This window comes from Pleurodeles waltl, chromosome 3_1 (genome assembly GCF_031143425.1).
Source record: "Pleurodeles waltl isolate 20211129_DDA chromosome 3_1, aPleWal1.hap1.20221129, whole genome shotgun sequence".
In the NCBI taxonomy this organism is placed as follows: Eukaryota; Metazoa; Chordata; class Amphibia; order Caudata; family Salamandridae; genus Pleurodeles; species Pleurodeles waltl.
Genome location: NC_090440.1, coordinates 918,291,749 through 918,310,509, shown reverse-complemented (window position 1 = coordinate 918,310,509; position 18,761 = coordinate 918,291,749). Strand labels below are relative to the sequence as shown.

General features: G+C 42.2%; 1 protein-coding gene across 1 annotated transcript in view; it reads right to left on the bottom strand.

The window, feature by feature from the left end:
• Positions 1-18,761, bottom strand: part of LOC138284757 (uromodulin-like) — a 184,872-nt gene that overhangs the window by 72,693 nt on the left and 93,418 nt on the right. The window lies entirely within an intron of this gene.

The following is an 18,761-nucleotide window of genomic DNA, read 5'->3' as shown; positions in this document are numbered from 1 at the left end:
TCCCCAATACCAGATTTGGAATGGGGGGACAATTCCATGATCTTAGACATGTTACATGGCCTTATTCGAAGTTACCATTGCGAAGCTACATATAGGTATTGACCTATATGTAGTGCACGTGTGTAATGGCATCCCTGCACTCACAAAGTCCAGGGAAATGGCCCTGAAATATGTGGGGGCACCTTTGCTAGGTCAAGGGTGCCCTCACACTTAGTAACTTTGCACCTAACCTTCAGCAAGTGAAGGTTAGACATACAGGTGACTCATAAGTTACTTAAGTGCAGTGAAAATGGCTGTGAAATAACGTGTGCGTTATTTCACGCAGGCTGCAACAGCAGGTCTGTGCAAGGTGTGTCTGAGCTCCCTATGGGTAGCAAAAGAAATGCTGCAGCCCATATGGATCTCCTGGAACCCCAATGCCCTGGGTACCTAGGTACCTTATACTAGGGACGTATAAGGGGGGGGGGGGGGGTCCAGTGTGCCAATGGAAATTGGTAAATGAAGTCACTGGCCTACAGTGACATATTTAAAAGCAGAGAGAGCATAAGCACAGAGGTTCTGATTAGCAGGGCCTCAGTGACACAGTCAAGCACTATACAGACACACACATTAGGCCATAAACTATGAGCACTGGGGTCCTGACCAGCAGGATCCCAGTGAGACAGGCAAAAACATACTGACATACAGTTAAAAAATGAAGGTAACATGCCAAGGAAGATGGTACTTTCCTACATAAAGGCTTCGGTTTTATCTGATGTGGAGACTGGTAACAATATGCTAATGCCTCTACCTAAGAATTCTCATGCAACACTGATTATAGCATCACTTGCAGAGGTCTAATTACCTGGGATGGGTGGCTTCACCACATAACACCTTTAGTTATGGACCCAACAGTGATATTTTTCTGTAAAACACAAAATTACACTGCGGACTCACAGCACCAGAAGTGGGGCCAGTTTGTGGGCTAGAGCGGTCCAGATTAAATTGCCTACAGCAATGAAACATTCTTGATCAGTTCGGCCACAATGGTGTGGAGTTGTTTGGCAACAGTATTGACATTGAAGAATACTCTGACAATACTCCATAAAACAATTAACGCCCTGCTTATTTAAAACCTCAGGTTAATTTTAATTTTCAAACTTTGTTTTTGTCCATTATTTTATTAAGTATTATTTTGTATGGATTCCTATGCATAGGTACCATCCCTGAGGGAAACCAAACACATTGTGGTGGGGAAAGTTTGGGTCAGAGGGGGATATGTTTCTGGCTAACTGCACGAAGAACTTGTCAAACTTCCCTAAGATGGAAATGCTCATAATCAATAATGTTATTTGTTTTATTTCAGGGAGTTTGTACTATACAGTCTAAAGCCCTCATTATGAGAGCCTTGGAAAACGGGTTGGTATTTTTTACACCTGGAGTTTTGAGATACTGGTGGTTCAAGGAATGAGGAAAATCCAACCCATTATGAGTTGGACCATGAGGGTCACTAAAAATGAGTATCGACTTGTGGAATTGGTAACTTCGATATTGATTCCTCATTTTCCCCTCACATTTTCACATGGAGATTTCATAGGAGATCTCTATTATTCCAACTTATCTCATAATTCCAATGGAGCCAGTTACTGACTCCACTGAAATTTAAAAGGCAACTCGTAATGTTGAATCACTTCCTTAACAACAATCCCATCAAAACAAAACAGCATGAGGAAGGACATCTCCTGCTCTCCAAAGCTCTCCCTGTCTTTTCTGGCTGTGCCCTGTCCTTTGCCTGCCTTTCTCTCACTGGTCCTCTCGTCTTTCCCAAGACCAGGAACTGCTCCTCCATTAGAGTAGAGGAGTGTCACGCTGCCAACTAAAATGCACCCAAAAATCCCAGAGACTAAAAATAAAATGGTAATAAAGTTAACTTATTAGCATTTTATTTTTCATCAACCCACCCTGAACCGAGTGTCAGAATGGGGTGGGGACTGCTGAGTGGCAGGAACAGGGAGGAGTGGGGGGCTGCCTGTGCACTTAAGTTTAAAGAGCACATGTCCCTTAGGTCAGCTGTTTTGTGATGGCCAGCCAGACATATGCACTTTAAACATCTCAAACTCAGGGTCCTAAGTCAGCTGGGTTGAGAGCAAGCACAGGCCACCAGGTCCCTACAGAGCACCGAGAGAGGCTTCTCCCTCAAATCCTGGTGCTTATCTCATGCTAGATAACAGCATGAAAGCAGTGCCAAGATTGATTAAGGGAGTTGGCTGGTGCGTGCACTGAACACTGGATTGGAGGGAGAAGGAGGAGGACGTGTCATGCATGTAGCAAGTAAGGTAAGTGAATTTTTCTTTATTTTATTTGCAACCCCAATATTGCATGAACCCACACACCACCCGTTTGCCTACTCCACCACTCTCCGTAGATGGCCGATGCCACTGCCCAAGACTCTTTGGAAGGTGCCAGATGTAAATGTACACAACTTTCTTCTGTGTCTGAATTGCAGAAATAGGAAAAATTTATCAGTAGCCAGTGCTTAATTTGAGCCGATGGCTGAAAGTGGAGTGGTTGGACGCTTCAGCTCTTTTTATTCTGTATTAGACAGTTACCTAGAGGACAGGAGAGAAAAACGAACAAACAGAAAAATGGAGGCAGAGAAAGATGGAAAAACTTCATAAAGGGAGGGAGTATGAGTTTGCAAGAGTGAAATAAAGGGTCAGCAAGTGTCTGGTAGAGGAGGTAGAAGGTGGAATAACGGCAATTCACCCTTGGTATTGGGTCAATAACAGTTACTTTCACTGGACGCTGGATTTTTTAGCAGAACTTTAGGCACTTGCACTCATTATTTTACAAATTAACCCCTTTAGTGCCTGTGACGGCCAATGGCCATCACACGCACACCCTCCCTGGTGCGGGCCACCGATTGGCCGTCACCAGGAGGGTTTTGAGAAATTCTCCGGTTCAAAGCACCAGAGGATTTTTTTTATAATAAAACACTGGGGAGATGCGGAAGAGCTTCTGGGTCTTCCCCCTCCATCCCTCCCGCCCATCTGTGATGACAGCGCGCCGCAAGGTGTGCTGATGTCACACTTTTCCCCACTGGAGGATCGGAGGAGCAGGTGATAGTCCTCTTCCCACTCTGGTGGAGAAAAAAGGCTAAAACAGCCTCCCAGATGCCAGGGATGCATCAATGGAAAGGGGAGAGCCTCCTTTTTCCGTCAATGCCTTCCTGGCAGCGTTTCCTGGTGGTAGATCGTGGCCCAGCCAGGATCCATGGCCAGTAAATGGCACTAGGATACAAGGGATACAAAATTGGGGGGGTCAGCCCTCGTGTAAGTGCCCCCACCTTTCCAGGGCATTCTTCTTTATAAAAAAGCATGGTTTCCCCTGGATTAAAAAAACATATTAAAAAATAAATAAAAAAAATAATAAAATTGGTCTTGGGGTCATGATCGCCCCCAGGGAAACCACGCATGTTTTTAAAAAAGTGATACATATAGAGACTGACTCTCTCTATATATATACATATGTATAGAGAGACAGTTAAATCTCTCTCTCTCTCTCTCTCGCTATATACATCTATATATATATATACATATATATATATATATATATATATATATATATATAGGTGGACCGGTTGATGGAGGATAAATATATATATCTATCTATGTATATATATATAAATTTGCTTTATACATGTGTGGTTTTCCTGGGGGCCACAATTGACCCCCAGGGAAACCACACATATATAAAAAGTGATATATATATATATATAAAGAGAGAGAGAGAGAGAGAGAGAAAGAGACTCTATATATGTATATATAGAGAGAGGTATCTCTAAAAGATATATATATGTACATGTACCTATTGCCGAAAATACATAAGAGCATTGTGAGTCCCCCGGGGAGACCCATTGTGTCGGCTATAGGGTCTCTCCTGGCGAACATGTCTAGGTACATTGACTACTTTTTGAGACCCTTTGTTGAAAGCCTTCCATCTTATATAAAAGACACAACACAGTTTGTAAGGACAATTGATGGAATCCATTGGGAAGATGATTATCTCCTTCTAACTATGGATGTCACTAGCTTGTACACGTGCATCCAACATGACTTAGGGTTAATAGCAATTCGCCATTTTCTAAGGGCAAGATCACTTTCATTTCTGATGCATACTGAGATGATTTGTGATATGATCAGTTTTTCCCTTAATAACAACTTTTGGAAAGGAGATGAGAAATCGGCAAGAAGTTTCATAGCCTTTCTAAACAGTAATGATTACAACTTACATTTGAGTAACCAGAGTAGTAAGCAACAGATTGCATTCCTGGATGTGGAAGTTATGGTCAAGGCCAATCATTAAGGACCAAACTCCATAGGAAATTGACAGCTGGTAACAGCATAATAAATGCGAACAGTGCCCATCCACCTAATCTCATTGATAGTATCCCCTTTGGAATTTTGGAGAGCTCGCAGGATTTGTAACACTTGGGAGGACTATCAGAAAGAAAGGAGCAAATTGATTATTCAAGCCAAAAAAAGGCTAATAATATAAAGAGAGAGAATCTGATATACCCGAGGATGGACTTAGATGTAGATGATCAAAAGGTGAGATTCATCACAACATATTCCAAACAGTCACAGGTTTTGAGAAAGATTTTGAATAGGAGTTGGCATATACTACAGACTGACTCCACCTTAGGTGTCATTCCTGAGGTACCTGCGATCACCTTTCGTAAAGGTAGATCGTTAAGAGATGATCTCAGCTGAAATAGAATAACTGGGGACAGTGTTACAGCTTTGTCCTTAGTTCAATCTGTGGGCTTCTTTTGTTGTAGACAATTCAAGGCATGTAAATACAGTAGCAATTGCCTTAAAGTATTTGGGGATAATGGTCATTGGACTCATCAAATCCGAGGTCATTTCAACTGTAACACAGATTTTTGTGTCTATTGTCTGATGTGCCCCCGTGGGAAACTATATGTGGGCAGCACAATACACAAGGCTAAAAAGAGGGTTCTTGAGCACATTCGCGCAATGCGTAATTTTGATTGAACATACCCAGTGACAAGACATTTCATGAAAAACACAATGGGGATGAGAGGCTGTTAAGTTTTGCAGTTATTGATCAGATTAAACCCAATATAAGGGGAGGCAACAGAGAGAAGAAGATGAGGATTTTGGAATCTAAAATGATTATTAGACTTAACACCCTGAGCCCTGGGGGTCTGAATTCAAGTGAGGAGATGAATGTACATTTAGGTTAATTGAAGTTGCTGGATATGTATCTTTGTCAGTTTATTTCATTGTATTTTAACTGTATTTAGTGGGTTTTATGGTATACTTTATGCTAGAGGTGACACATGTGGGGGTGTGTTGTTATTTGGCAGACAGCAAGATGTACATATCCGCATACACATATACAGAATTTTTGAATACCAACTTTAGGGCTGCCAAGGTACATGTGTACACCAATGAGCACCTTTATGTTCAGGAATACAATGTTATCTAATGTATATTATGCTTTTATCTGTATGGACCACTTTGGATATTGATAATATTTAATATTTGATATTTAATATATAATATTTAAATTATTTGAATGTTTATAATTAATTAATATTTAATACTTAAATTATTTAAATGATTATAATTAATTAATGTTCAAATGAAGTAAGCAATGTGGACAAATTTTGAAATTATAAGATCACTTTTAGTATTATATATGGGTATTTTGGGACATTTTAAGATGGTGCTGACACTTGCATAATGCAGGGCAGTCATGTAGTTTGATAGTCCTCTTTTTATCTTAATTTGTATGCTGGGTGGGGTATATAGTTGATGTGTCATATACTCTCAATTGTTATGTGATCAAGGCTATGGCTGAAACGCGTTGTTCTGGGAGGAAGCATTGGTGAATAAAGCATTTTGGACTTCGACTTGGTGTCCGGGAACTTCTGTATGTAACAGGAGGAATGTTGGCAATATATATATATATATATATATATATAGATAGATAGATATATATATCTTTAAGGCATCTATAGCTGTCAGGCAGCAATAAAAATGGCAAGATAACTCTTGTGATTATGTCCCTGCTAGAGAAAAAGATCGGACTTTTGTCTAGTGGTTGTTTTGATGCCATAAAGTAGCGCAGAAGGTTTATATGCCTGCTGCAAAGAACAGATCTGTATTTTATGTGAATAGCTGAGTGGATTAGTAAAGCCAGCCGTTACCTGTGCTTTAAAACAAATGAAATGTATGTGAGAGGGGGGCTATAAAGAGATGAAGAACGCTTTAGATGGGTCCTAGTGAGGGAATCCGAGGAGGAGGTCATGGAGGGGGAGCGCCAAAAATGATTGTCGCAGTCAGCGCCACCCGTGGTAAAGGCTGTGATGATATACATGTGGCAAGGTGAAGTTATAATGTGTCTTTTTGGTTTTTTTTCAATGTCTTTAGAGATTCTGCTGATTGAGAGAAGAAGCAAACGTAAGGTGACTGACATTTACTGTTGCACACATCACGCGCACTCACACATACCCGCCGATCAGCTATTTTGCAAACAACATATCTGCCTTCTACGTAGGCTAGTGTTTTGGAGCAACAGTTTAGCCAGTAGCAGGGATGGCTTCTCATTGGATGACTGCTGCTCAAGCCCTAACTCAGGTTATGGAGGCCAGCTCAGAGACTGAGACAGCAGACACTGAGTCAACATCTGAGGGAGAGGACAATGAAGCAGAATCTGGGAGTGATTTTTCACACAACAGAGTCCCATCTGATGACTTCTGTTCCACTGATTCTGAGGGAGACGATATGGACAGTTGTGCTGTCTCTTCGCAACCACAGTCTGTGCAGTGGGACAACAGTGGGTAAGCTCAACTCAGAGAACAGGTGTGTGTGGCAGCAAGCACAGAGTATTCTCTTGGCAGCCCCCCATTTAGTTTAGCCCTAAATTCCACCTTTTACTGGTGGTGCTGGATGTAAAGTAGATGCAGCCAACTTATGGCCAACTGACTACATCAGTCTGTTTTTGGATGTTGACAGAAAATTGTGAGCAAACAAATGTGCATGCCGAACAATTTTCTGAGGAAGCATGGAGGCACTTTAGGTCCCTAGGACGTGACAGTGGACTCTCACTTCACTGGAGTAGTTGAAGATATTTTTGGGCCTTATGCTCAAAATAGGGTTAGTGCAGAAACCAACCTTGTGGTCCTACTGGTTGATTCGCACAGTTTGGGTAACCCCCTTCTTTGCAATGTACATGATCAGAAATCGTTTTTTGCTATTGCGCTGCATGTTGCATTTCAATGATAATTCTGCTGCATTGCCCCGGGACTAACCATACCATGACAGATTGTTAAAAATTTGGCCTGCCGTGGAACATTTTTCTGCCAGGTTTCACAGATCTATTCTCCTGGAAAGAATATAGTAGTAGATTAGTCCTTGAATCTGTACAAAGGGCGGCTGCTGTTCAGACAGTACATTGTGAGCAAAAGAGCTTGCTAGGGCATCAAGATATACATGCTGTGTGAGAGCTCTACTAACCATCTGTACTGCTTGAGGGTATATGCAGGTAAGGACTCCACACTAAACCCTGTGGTTTGCCCTCCCACATTAGGGGTCACAAGAAAGATTGTATTGGAGCATGTCCAGCCACTCCTTCACAAAGGTTATAACCTTTATGTGGACAATTTCTATACAGGAGTAGAGCTGTTCAGTGAGCTCTACAAAGCAGGCACTATGGCCTTTAGTACAATTCGTTGTCACTGCAAAAGATTACTGCAGAAGCTTGTTTGTAAGAAGGTCCAGAAATTCCAGAGTACTGCATTGCATTCCAATGAACTACTTGCAGTCAAGTTCTCAGATAGGCGTGATATGTACGTGCTCACTACAATTCATGATGAGAGCATTTCCCCATCACGGTTTGGGGTCAGATGGCTGAAGTCCACAAGCCCACCTGTATACTTGATTACAATAAGTACATGGGCAGAGTGGACAAGAACGACCAGGTTCTTCAACCATACAATGCAAGTCGTAAAACTTGCACTTGGTACAAGAACCTGTTTACCCACCTGATCCAGATGGCAACATACTATGCGCATGTTTATTGTCAGACAAGCACAGGAAGACTCATATCTTTCCTTAAACTTCAGTTGTCTGTGATTTAATGCCTCACTGCTGCTAGATAAGCATCAGCTTCCACTTAATATATTATGGAGGATGTGGCAAGGCTGCAGGAGTGACACTTTGCTGATCGCATTCCTAAAACACCCAAAAAGGATCGACCATGTCATAGATGTAAAGTGTGCTTGAAGCAGGGAAAGAGACAGGAGAGTTGTGTTTACTGTCACCAGTGCCCATCTCAGCCAGGCCTGTGTTTTCCTACTTGCTTTATATTGTATCATACTAAAGCAAACATCTTGGAAATTGTTTGAGGTGGAGCAGCCGTCAGGTAAACTTTTTAATGGCTGTGCATGGATACCTAACTTTCATGGGCTACTACTTCATTAGGTAAGCAGTCACAGAATTTTAGTTCATCTACTTCAGGAAATCATAGAGTTCCTTATGGCCCGTTCAACACCTTTATTTGCCATCAGAAAGTGGCACGTGTTCTGTTCGATGATTGACATGCATTATAGTCCCAACACCGCACATACTATTGGACAGAACATATGCCATGCTGTCAAGGAGTACCCTGTGTGGCAATATGTTAAAGGCGTGACAGAATTTTGAAGTGTTTGTTAGGGAACCTATGTATGCTACATAACGACCACCCTATTTGCCAACGAGAACTACAGTAAGTGTAATAAGTCAAACAAATGTCCTGTGGGACCTATTCACGAACATTTCTACTTTGAAAGTGTGCAAATTCAATTTGTAGCTTCACTTTCAATTTCAAAGCAAAAGTAAAAGTGTTGGTGAATGAGTCTCACCGGATATTTGTTTGGCTTTTTACTTTATAGACCTTAGGTAGCATCACCATCATATCTTCCTTAGTTTCAATGGTAGATATGCTTGCTTAGTTTGAGGAATAGGCCCCCAAGGCATACTCAGACACCCCGAACCTGCATCCACAAACTGGAAGGAGTTGGATTTAGCACAGTAAGTGTGCTGATGGAGTATAAAAAAAAGATGTTTTCTGGAGCTTCAAGTATTTAGGGATTGAAGGCATTAGTATTGGTTCACTTGGCAATTATACAGGATTAGTCAAGACTCTGATGAGGACAGAGACATGAATGGATAAGAAAAGCTTATGGTAGGTGTGCTTTCCTATGTATATTGCATAAGTAGAAGGCTGATAATAAAGGTAGTAAAGATACAAATCATCTACACGTATGGATTCAAACCTACTGGTGCTGCACTCATGCTGACCTATTAGGACATGTATGGGTCAGTGTTTGACCTGCTTGCAATGTTCATCCTTCATCAGAATTTAGCAGATTTGCTGTATGATAAGTGCATTACAGTCACAGCACTGCACATAACTGTGGCTGGGACATATGCTACGTTCTCACGGACTACCCCGTGTGCAATGATTGTTTGGATTGTGCCTGTGGCAGGCGGTCTGAAAGTGTTTTGTGTTGTGCATGAATGGTGCGTGAACAGACCATAAAGCGGTTGGTGCCGTGAAGAGGCTTTATGGTTCACCATCAGAAGGCTTGGTTTCAATATTCACATACTTTGATAAGTATTTATGCTTTGAAACCAGAATTTCTGGAATTGCTAAAACCAACCCGTGTGAGTGGTGGATTAACTTTAACATACTAGTACCAGGGGAGTCCAAGGATGCAGGACTTACGCAGCTCTCATCAGTTTTTCTTCACCCACGATCCGCTGCAAATGAAAAACTTTGCTTAAAAAACATATTTTTCCTGCATTTCTGTGAGGGAAAGTCCTGGAATCTGCAGGCAGGTGCAAACTTCCTACCACCCAGCGTTCCCCTAAGTCTCCTGAAAAAACATTGCCTCACTTGTGTGGGTGGGCAAGTGGCCACGACAGGGAAGGTTGCAAAACATATTGTGGAAACATCAAAACTAAACACCCTGGGGAGTCCACAGAGGTGTGGCTTGTGTGGATTCTCTACAGTGTTCTTGCCCAGAATACCCTGCAAAGGTGAAACATTGAATAAAAACACTATTTTTCCTTGCATTTCTGTCACGAAAACTCCAGGAATGTGCAAGAAACCACAACAATCCTTCCACCCAGAGTTTCTCCACTTGTCCTGATAAAAGCCTACCCCACTTGTGTGTCTGTGACTAGTGCTCAAGTCAGGAATGGATCACCACAGGGTCAACAATAGCCCTCATGCAAGGACTACCATTGACCCTTGTGTGATCCTTCCTGTCACTGGCTCTAGGCACAGGCACACCAGTGGGGTAGTGTTTTTATCAGGACAAGTTGGGAAACACTGGGTGGTATAAAGTTTGTGGATCACTGCTTATTGCTGCAGTTTACAACACAGAAATGCAAGGGAAACCAGTATTTTTATTCAATGTTTTACTTTTGCAGGGTATTCTGGGGAAAAAAAATCTTTGGGAAATCTACACAAGTGATACCTACCTGGACTCCACTTGATGTCTACTTTTCAGAAATGTTTGGGTTTCATAGGTTTCCCTAAATGGTTCCCAATCCCAGGACTAATTAGTACACTCACCTTAGTTATCATTATCACCAACATATGTTTTGGGCCCTTCCCTGTTGTGGGAACTTAGCCTACCCACACAAGTGTGGTACTTTTTTATCGGGGACCTGGGGAAATGCCAGGTGGAAGGAAGTTTGTTGCTAACCTCATATTCCAGAACATTACTTCACCAAAATGTGAGGAAAGTGTGTTTTTTACATACATTTTGAGGTTTGCAAAGGATTCTGGGTGAGAGAAACTGGTGAGAGCTCAACAAGTCACCCCATCCTGGATTTCCCTAGGTGTCCAGTTTTCCAAAATGTACAGGTTTGCTAGGTTTCCCTAGGTGCCTGCTCAGCTGGAGCCCAAAGTTTACAGCTAGGCACTTTGCAAAAAATCAATCTGTTTTCATTGGACAAATATAATGTGTCCACACTGTGTTTTGGGGCGTTTCCTGACGCGGGCACTAGCCCCACCCACACAAGTGAGGTACTATTTTTATCAAGAGTCTTGGGGGATGCTGAGTGTAAAGAAGTTTGTGGATGCCCTCAGATTCCAGAACTTTGCATCATAGAAATATGAGAAAAATGTGTTTTAGATAACATTTGACGTTTGCAAAGGATTCTGGGTGACAGAACCTGGCGAGAGCCCCACAAGTTACCCCATCCTTGATTTCCATAGGAGTCTTGTTTTAAAACATATACAGGTTTGCTAGGTTTCCCTATGAGCTGGCTGAGCTAGAGCCCAAAATCCACAGCTAGGCAATTTGCATAAAAGGCATCAGTTTTCAATGGAAAAATGTTATGTGTCCACATTGCCTTTGGGTTGTTTCCTGTTGCGGGCACTAAACTTGCCCACACAAGTGAGGTACAGTTTTTATCGGGAGACTCAGAGGTATGCTGGATGGAAGAAAGTTTGTGGATCCCCTCAGATTCCAGAACTTTGGATCACCGAAATGTGAGGAAAATGTGTTTTTTTAGACAAAGTTTGAGGCTTGCAAAGGATTTTGGGTGACAGAATCTGGTGAGAGCCCCACAAGTTGTCCTATTCTGGATTTCCCTATGTGTCTAGTTTATAAAAAAGGACAGGTTTGATAGGTTTCCATAGGTGCCGGCTGAGATAGAGCCCAAAATCTGCACCTAGGCATATTGCAAAATAAGCATCAGTTTACAGTGGACGAATGTGATGTGTCCACGCTGTGTTTTGGGGCATTTCCTGTCACGGGCAGTAGGCCTACCCATGCAAGTGAGCTGCCATTTTTATCTGGAGACTTTGGAGAGTGCTGGATGGAAGGAAGTTTGTGGCTCCCCTCAGATTCCAGAGCTTTGCTTCACCAAAATGTGAGGAAACTATGTTTAAAAAAATATAATTTTTGAGGTTTGCAAAGGATTCTAGGTGACAGAACCTGTCGAGAGCCCACCAGGTCACCCCAACCTGGTTTGCCCAAGGTATCTAGTTTTAAAAAATGTACAGGTTTGATGGGTTTCCATGTGTGCTGGCTGAGCTAGAGCCTAAAATCCACAGCAGGCACTTTTCAAAAAAGGCATCAGTTTTCAGTGGAAAAATGTGACGTGTACATATTGCGTTTTGGGTTGTTTCCTGTTAAGGGCACTAAGCCTACCCACAGAAGTGAGGTACCATTTTTATCAGAATACTCAAAGGAATGCTGGATGGAAAAATGTTTGTGGATCCCCTCAGATTCCAGAACTTTGCATCACCAAAATTGAGAAAAATGTGTTTTTTAGACAAGTTTTGAGGTTTACCAAGGATTTTGGGTGACAGAATCTAGTGAGAGCCCCACAAGTTACTCTATTCTGGATTTCCCTATGTGTCTAGTTTATAAAAACAGATAGGATTGCTAGGTTTTCCTAAGTGCTGACTGAGCTAAAGCCCAAAATCCACAGCTAGACACTTTGCAAAAAACATCAGTTTTCAGTGGAAAAGTGTGATGTGTCTACATTGCATTTTGGATCATTTTCTGTTGGAGGCACTAGGCCTCACCTCACAAGTGAGGTACCATTTTTATTGGGAGACTTGGAAAACACAGAATAGCGGAGCAAGTGGTATTACCAATTGTCTTTCTCTGCATGTGTGCCTTTTAATTGTAAGACAGTGTGTAAGAAAGAAGTCATTTTGAGAAATGCCCTGTAATTTACAAGTTAGTATGGGGACCACCAAATTCAGAGATGTACAAATAACCACTGCTTCCAAACTCCATATCTTGTCCTCATTTTGGAAATACATAGGTTTCCTTGATACCTATTTTTCACTCTTTATATTTTACCACACAAATAGCTGTATATCGAGGACACAATAAAAACCCATTGCAAGGTGCAGCTCATTTATTGGCTCCCTGTACCTTGGGTTCTTGGTGAACTTACAAGCTCTATATATCCCCACAACCAGAAGGGTACAGCAGACATAACGGTGTTGCTTTTCAAAATATGCCATTGCAGGAAAAACTTACAGATGAAAACATTACTCAATTTCAATATTTTTTTTTATTCAACTGTTACTTTCTATAGGAAAAACTTGAAGGATATACACAAAGGACCCCTTGATGAATTTGCAACTTTGTCTACGTTTCAGAAATGTATAGCTTTCCAGGATCCACCATTGGTTTTACACCCATTTCTGTCACTAACTGGAAGGAGGTTGAAAGCACAAAAAAATAGGAAAAATAGGATATGTCCAAGTAAAATGCCAAAACGGTGTTGAAAAATGTAATTTCTGAATCTAATCTGCCTGTTCCTGAAAGCTGGGAAGATTGTGATTCTAGTACCTCAAACCCTTCATTGATACCATTGGCAGGGAAAAAAACAAATGTTTTCTCCTGCTGCACTTTTTTCCCATTTCCCCCCCAAATTTTAGCTCTATTTTGGCTAATTTCTCAGTTCCTACCAGGGAAATCCATAAAGCCTGGTTCCCTTTATAATCCCCAGGATGTTGGAAAATAAAAATTGAAATTTGGCGTGGATAGCTTATTTGGAAAAATAGTAATGGAGCCCTAACCGTTAATTACTCCAAATAGCCAAAAAAGGGATCAGCACTGGGGGCAAAAGGCCCAGCAGTTAAGGGGTTACGTACTGTTAGTAGCTGATCTTTGCTCCTTCTGAAATCCAGACATGAAATTAAAATGCAAAATTTGTTGTCAATTCTAGGCACTTAGAAGGCATCAATAAAAGATCCAGAGTGTGTTTTGTGCTCTCCCTCACACACTCCCTCTTTCATCCTCCCTCCCTCATTCTGTCTCTCTCTCTCACACACACAGATCAATCCTGAGTGTGTACTGCTTCATACTGTTCATAATGTCTCACCAAACAAGCAAACTCAAGCCGCAATAGACACAGCATCTGTGCAGCAGTGACTAGTTACAGTAAAAGACACAGTGTGAACAAGCAATGGCAAAGCCAGCGGGTCTTACCTTTTTACTTTGCCAATGCCTTTGCAGATGCTATTCAGTAACAGAGGAGCCAGCATGATCCTTTAACTGTGTCATGCTCTGCAGCCATGCCAAAACTTATGAGATAAAGGAGATTAAAGGTGTGCAAATGGTTTAAAATGCATGCAATTGCATTAGAGTGCTGCTCGTTTTCTTCAGAAAACAATTTACAGTCATTAGGAACTTACACACAGAAAGAAAATGACATAGTAAGCAGTCTGTGCGATATTGGGATATTGGTTGAGTTGGGTAGCTTGGCACTAAAAGCAATCAGGCTTAACTTTGATGGAAAGTATTTATGCAGCACACAAACAATATTAAAGTGGAAACACAACACAAAACAAATCTCAAACCAGTTTAGAAAAATAGAGAAAATTGTCATAAATCATATAAGCCCAAAAGTAATTAAATCCAATCAGTAGAACTAGAAGTATGAATTTTTCATATTTTTAGTGCAAAATAGTGAATGAAGGTCGAAGCGGCAACCACGGGTATTAGGTTGAGCGAGACCGGTTCAAAGTCAAAAGTTAAGGCCAACCGCAATGGAACGTGGGCTGAATACATGCGAAAGTGTGGACCCGGCCTCAGCCTACCTTTAGACTTAGAAGACATTTGGAAGAAAAATGTATCAGAAGGTTCAGTGGGGCAAGGCAGCAGACCGTGTCCAAGAAGGAGACGTTGTCATTGGAGAGCCGCCGGATATGGTCATGGTGAAGATTTGTACCTCTGGACCTACTTTTTTGGAAGTCAAAAACTTCCAGCGGGATAAAATTGCAGGCTGTAGAAAACATGGTATCCACAAGTCTGGATACCTTTCAGGAGAGGTCCTGCTGAACAGGAGTAACTGCTGCAGAGAAGAACGTAGCAGGAGCTATTGCAAACTCAAGGCAATTGGCGATGCAGCTTAATGTAGATTGTCTGGCAGGTAGGTCACGGTCTTCTGTTGGTTCTCAGGGCACATATTGGTGGAAATGTTTCTAAGTCCCAGGTGTTTGGATGAGTACAATCAACACAACTACCAAGGGTTAATGGCCTGGGGTGCTGCTTGGAGGGTTAATACTCACACCAACAGAGGGGCAGTGTTCGAGACACAGGAGCTTGTTGTGCACCTGTAGCTCACACAGGAAGCCTGCCAGCTATCCCTTGGAGTCACTTCCTGTGGCCCTGGGTTCAAAGAGATGGTCCAGTACTCCTTCAAGCATCAAGAAAGACCTTCAAGCAGCAGGGCAATCCTCTGGTAGCAGCAGAATATAGGAAGGGCTATTGTGAAGGAAGGTAGCTCAAAGTCTTCTGTTAGTCCGCAGGGCATGTTTTGGTGAAAAACTTTTAAGTCCAGTGTTTTTGGAGGAGTACAACTACCACCACTCCCAAAGGCCCAGGACCTGGGGACATTACTTGGAGGGTTTGTGATCACTCCAGCAAAAGGCCAATCACAGGGTTCAAGGCCCAGGAGCTTGTATATCCTCTGTATCTCACACAGGAAGCCAGCCACCTATCCCTTAAAGTTGCTTCTGGAGATCCTAGGTTTAAAGAGAAGGTCCAGTCCTCCTTCGAGCAGTAAGGTAGGCCTTCAAACAGGAGGGCGGTGTTCTGGTAGCAGAAGGCAGTCCTCTGAGGTTTCCGGCAGTCCTTCTGAAGCTTTCCCCAGGTGCAGGAGTGCACTGAAGAGGTGATCTGAGGGTCCAATATTTATACCTGGTGTCACCCTTTGAAGTGGGAGAATATCCCGGGCTACCGCCACATTTGGCTATGGAAAGTCCTTCCCTTCCCCTATCAAGGCCTAAAAAGCCTGGGATGAAAAAAGTCGGCATCAGGTTTGTGTGTGTTGAAGGCATTCAATTTTAAGGGTAAGTGGGGCAGGGAGCAGTTCTGTCTCCAGGCATCCTGGCAGGATGGCACATCCTGCCCACACCCAATCCCCTATGTCTCACTGTCTGGCAAGAATACACAAACCCCAAAAGCAGAGCCAGTAACAGTCATGTGACCCAGGACACTGGCAACAGGCATCAAACTGTTAGGGCAAGAAAATTCCAACTTTCTAAAAGTGGCATTTTCAGAATTGTGAATTATAAGCTGGTTTTACCATTAAAGAGAATTTTAAAATAAAATTTGTTTGAGTCCAAATATGATATTTCTATTTGCTCACGATCCAAAGATAGTCCTTGTTAAATGTAATACAGTAACCCAATATTATCCAATGGGAGAGATAGGCCTCACAGTAATGAAAAACAAATTTAGGTGTTTTTCACTACCAGGGCATGTAAAACTGAAACCCATATGGCCTACTTTTTAAATACAATACATTCAGTTGTACAGGCCTCTAAAGCTTACCAGGAAGATGACATGTGTACTTAAAAGGACGGTTTAGGCCTAGCAAAATGTTTACTTTGCCAGGCCAAAATTGCTGCTTAAAACTGACTGCACTACAGGCTGCAATGACAGGCCTAAGACATGTTTAAATGACTACTTTAGTGGGTTGCACAATAAGTGCTGTAGGCTCTTTAGGTCCATTCAATGTACAGGCCCTGGGTACATGAGTACCATTTTACTAAGGGCTTACAAGTAAAGAAAGTGTGTCAGTCAAGTTTAGGTTAATTTCACCACATTTAAGTGCCAAAGTACAAGCCACTTTAACACTGGTTAGGTGCAGACAGTCTTAATACTAGCAAAAACGAATACAGAAAAAATGAGGGGGTGAGAGCCAGGCCAACAAAGTTGAAGCAGTGGAAGCATAGAAGTCCTCCATTCAAAATGAAGGTTTCGATGTTATGCTCTAGGGAAGATACAAAGACAAGAAGAAACCAGAAAACCATCAAATGAAAAGCAAGCAAATGAGATTGACATGAAAACTAAACATTAATTAAAAAACAAGCAGTGACCAAAGCCCACTGTAAGTATTAATACTGAATTCAAGAACCTAGATGGAGAAATGAGCCAGCAGGGGCATAGCTGTCAATTTTATTGCAGGGGCTGTGCCACTAAGGCCTATGCATGTGAGGTGCCCTCTCTACCCACGAGTGGATTTTCACTAGTCCTTGAGGGAAATAGGGGGCCAATTAACTTACTTGAAAAAGGTCCATGGTACCTTTCCTTGCTACTGCAAAAAAGTGTGTCAGTCATACAGATGCTGGTGGGAGTATGTCAAAGGGAGACTGCATGTGAGTGACAGTGGAAATTTATGAGTAGGTATAAGAGAACAAATGAGAGAATAACTTGGATAGTGAGAGGGAGTGAGTTTATGTCTGAAAGATAGCTGAAGCATGAGAATGAAGCAGTGAGCATAAAAGTTGATGAGTGTGGGGAAGGAAGGCGAAGAAGAGGAAATTCACAGAGAAAGAAAGGAAATAAAGGCCCTAATTATGAGTAGGCCATAAAACGTTGCAGATTTTCCCCACCTTTGGAGTTACCAATACTTTGATTATTTATAACTCTGAGGCAGTGCTTAATTTGTGCTTGTTGTTTCCGGTGCTGAGCACAGGCACCTATTTATGAGGGCCGGCGCTTAGTCTTCCGCCTCAAACATTTGCTGCGAGTCATATGGGAAAGACGGAGGAAGAGAAAACTGAAAAAGTGTCACAAATGGAGAAAGCAGTAAGCTGCAGGAGTGAGCTGAAGGGGCAGGGATTGCCTTTAAACCGATTGAAAAGGCCCGAGATGGCTTCAGGATTACGCTACCTCAGTGTTCCGCGCTCGCACATTTAAATGCAGCAGCCACATGTTTAAGAGGAGAGCTTTGGGCACGGCACGTTTTTATTTACAAATTAAGCACTGCTCTGAGGGCAGGAGTATTTGTAACACCAGGAGTGAGGAAGATTCAAGCTATTACAAGTGAGACTCTGGGTTCCCTTGGAAATGAGGACCTAATTGCAAAATCAGTATTTCTGGCTCTAAACACCTCCTATAATTCTACATTTCCCCCTGGATTTTCACATTATGGTCAGCCTCAATATGGTCACGAAACATATAGGCAATATGTGTACTAGTAAATGATAGGCATTGTGTGGTACAGACAGGGCCGGACTAGGCAACCAAAACAAGCCCAGCAAAAATGCTCAAACTGGCCTGCATTCTTTATCTCTTCCCACTCTCTTTCCATCTTTCCATTCTTTCTCTCCTCTCCTGCCTCTTTCCCTCTCTGACTGCTTTCTCTTTTGAAGCCTTGTTGCACAATCTGCAGTTAACCTCGAGGAGTTGGAGAAAATGAAAGAGGAACCAGGCAGGAGAGGCCGTGGCCTTTCAAACCCAGCTTTCAAGGGCCCCAGTCCATTAGGGGAATGTCTGGTGGAATAAAAGGCCTATCCGGCACTGGGTTATGTATCTAACAGGCAGCATGCAGCAGCCTAGTGACTGCGGAGGCGTTCCATGGCCAGAAACTGGCAGGGCATGCCTTCCATACAATGCATTATGTGGTACAGCAGATGATGCACTGAGCATTTAGTACAGGATAATTCTTGTCGGGTATTCTGGGGGCACTGTGGTTAATGGAGCAGCACAAAAAAACAACGTGCCGCAAAGAGAATCACATGGAAATTTGTATTTATGTAGCTGTACATACATTTAAATGTATGCATATCACTATCACCAGCAAATCATTGGATTGTTTATTAATTTCATAGTTACTCTGATGTGCTTTGTGTGACATGGGGAACCTCACTACCTTGTTTTACATTACGTGAATTTTGAGCGGAATATTTAGTTGGCTATTATGTTTCGGGTC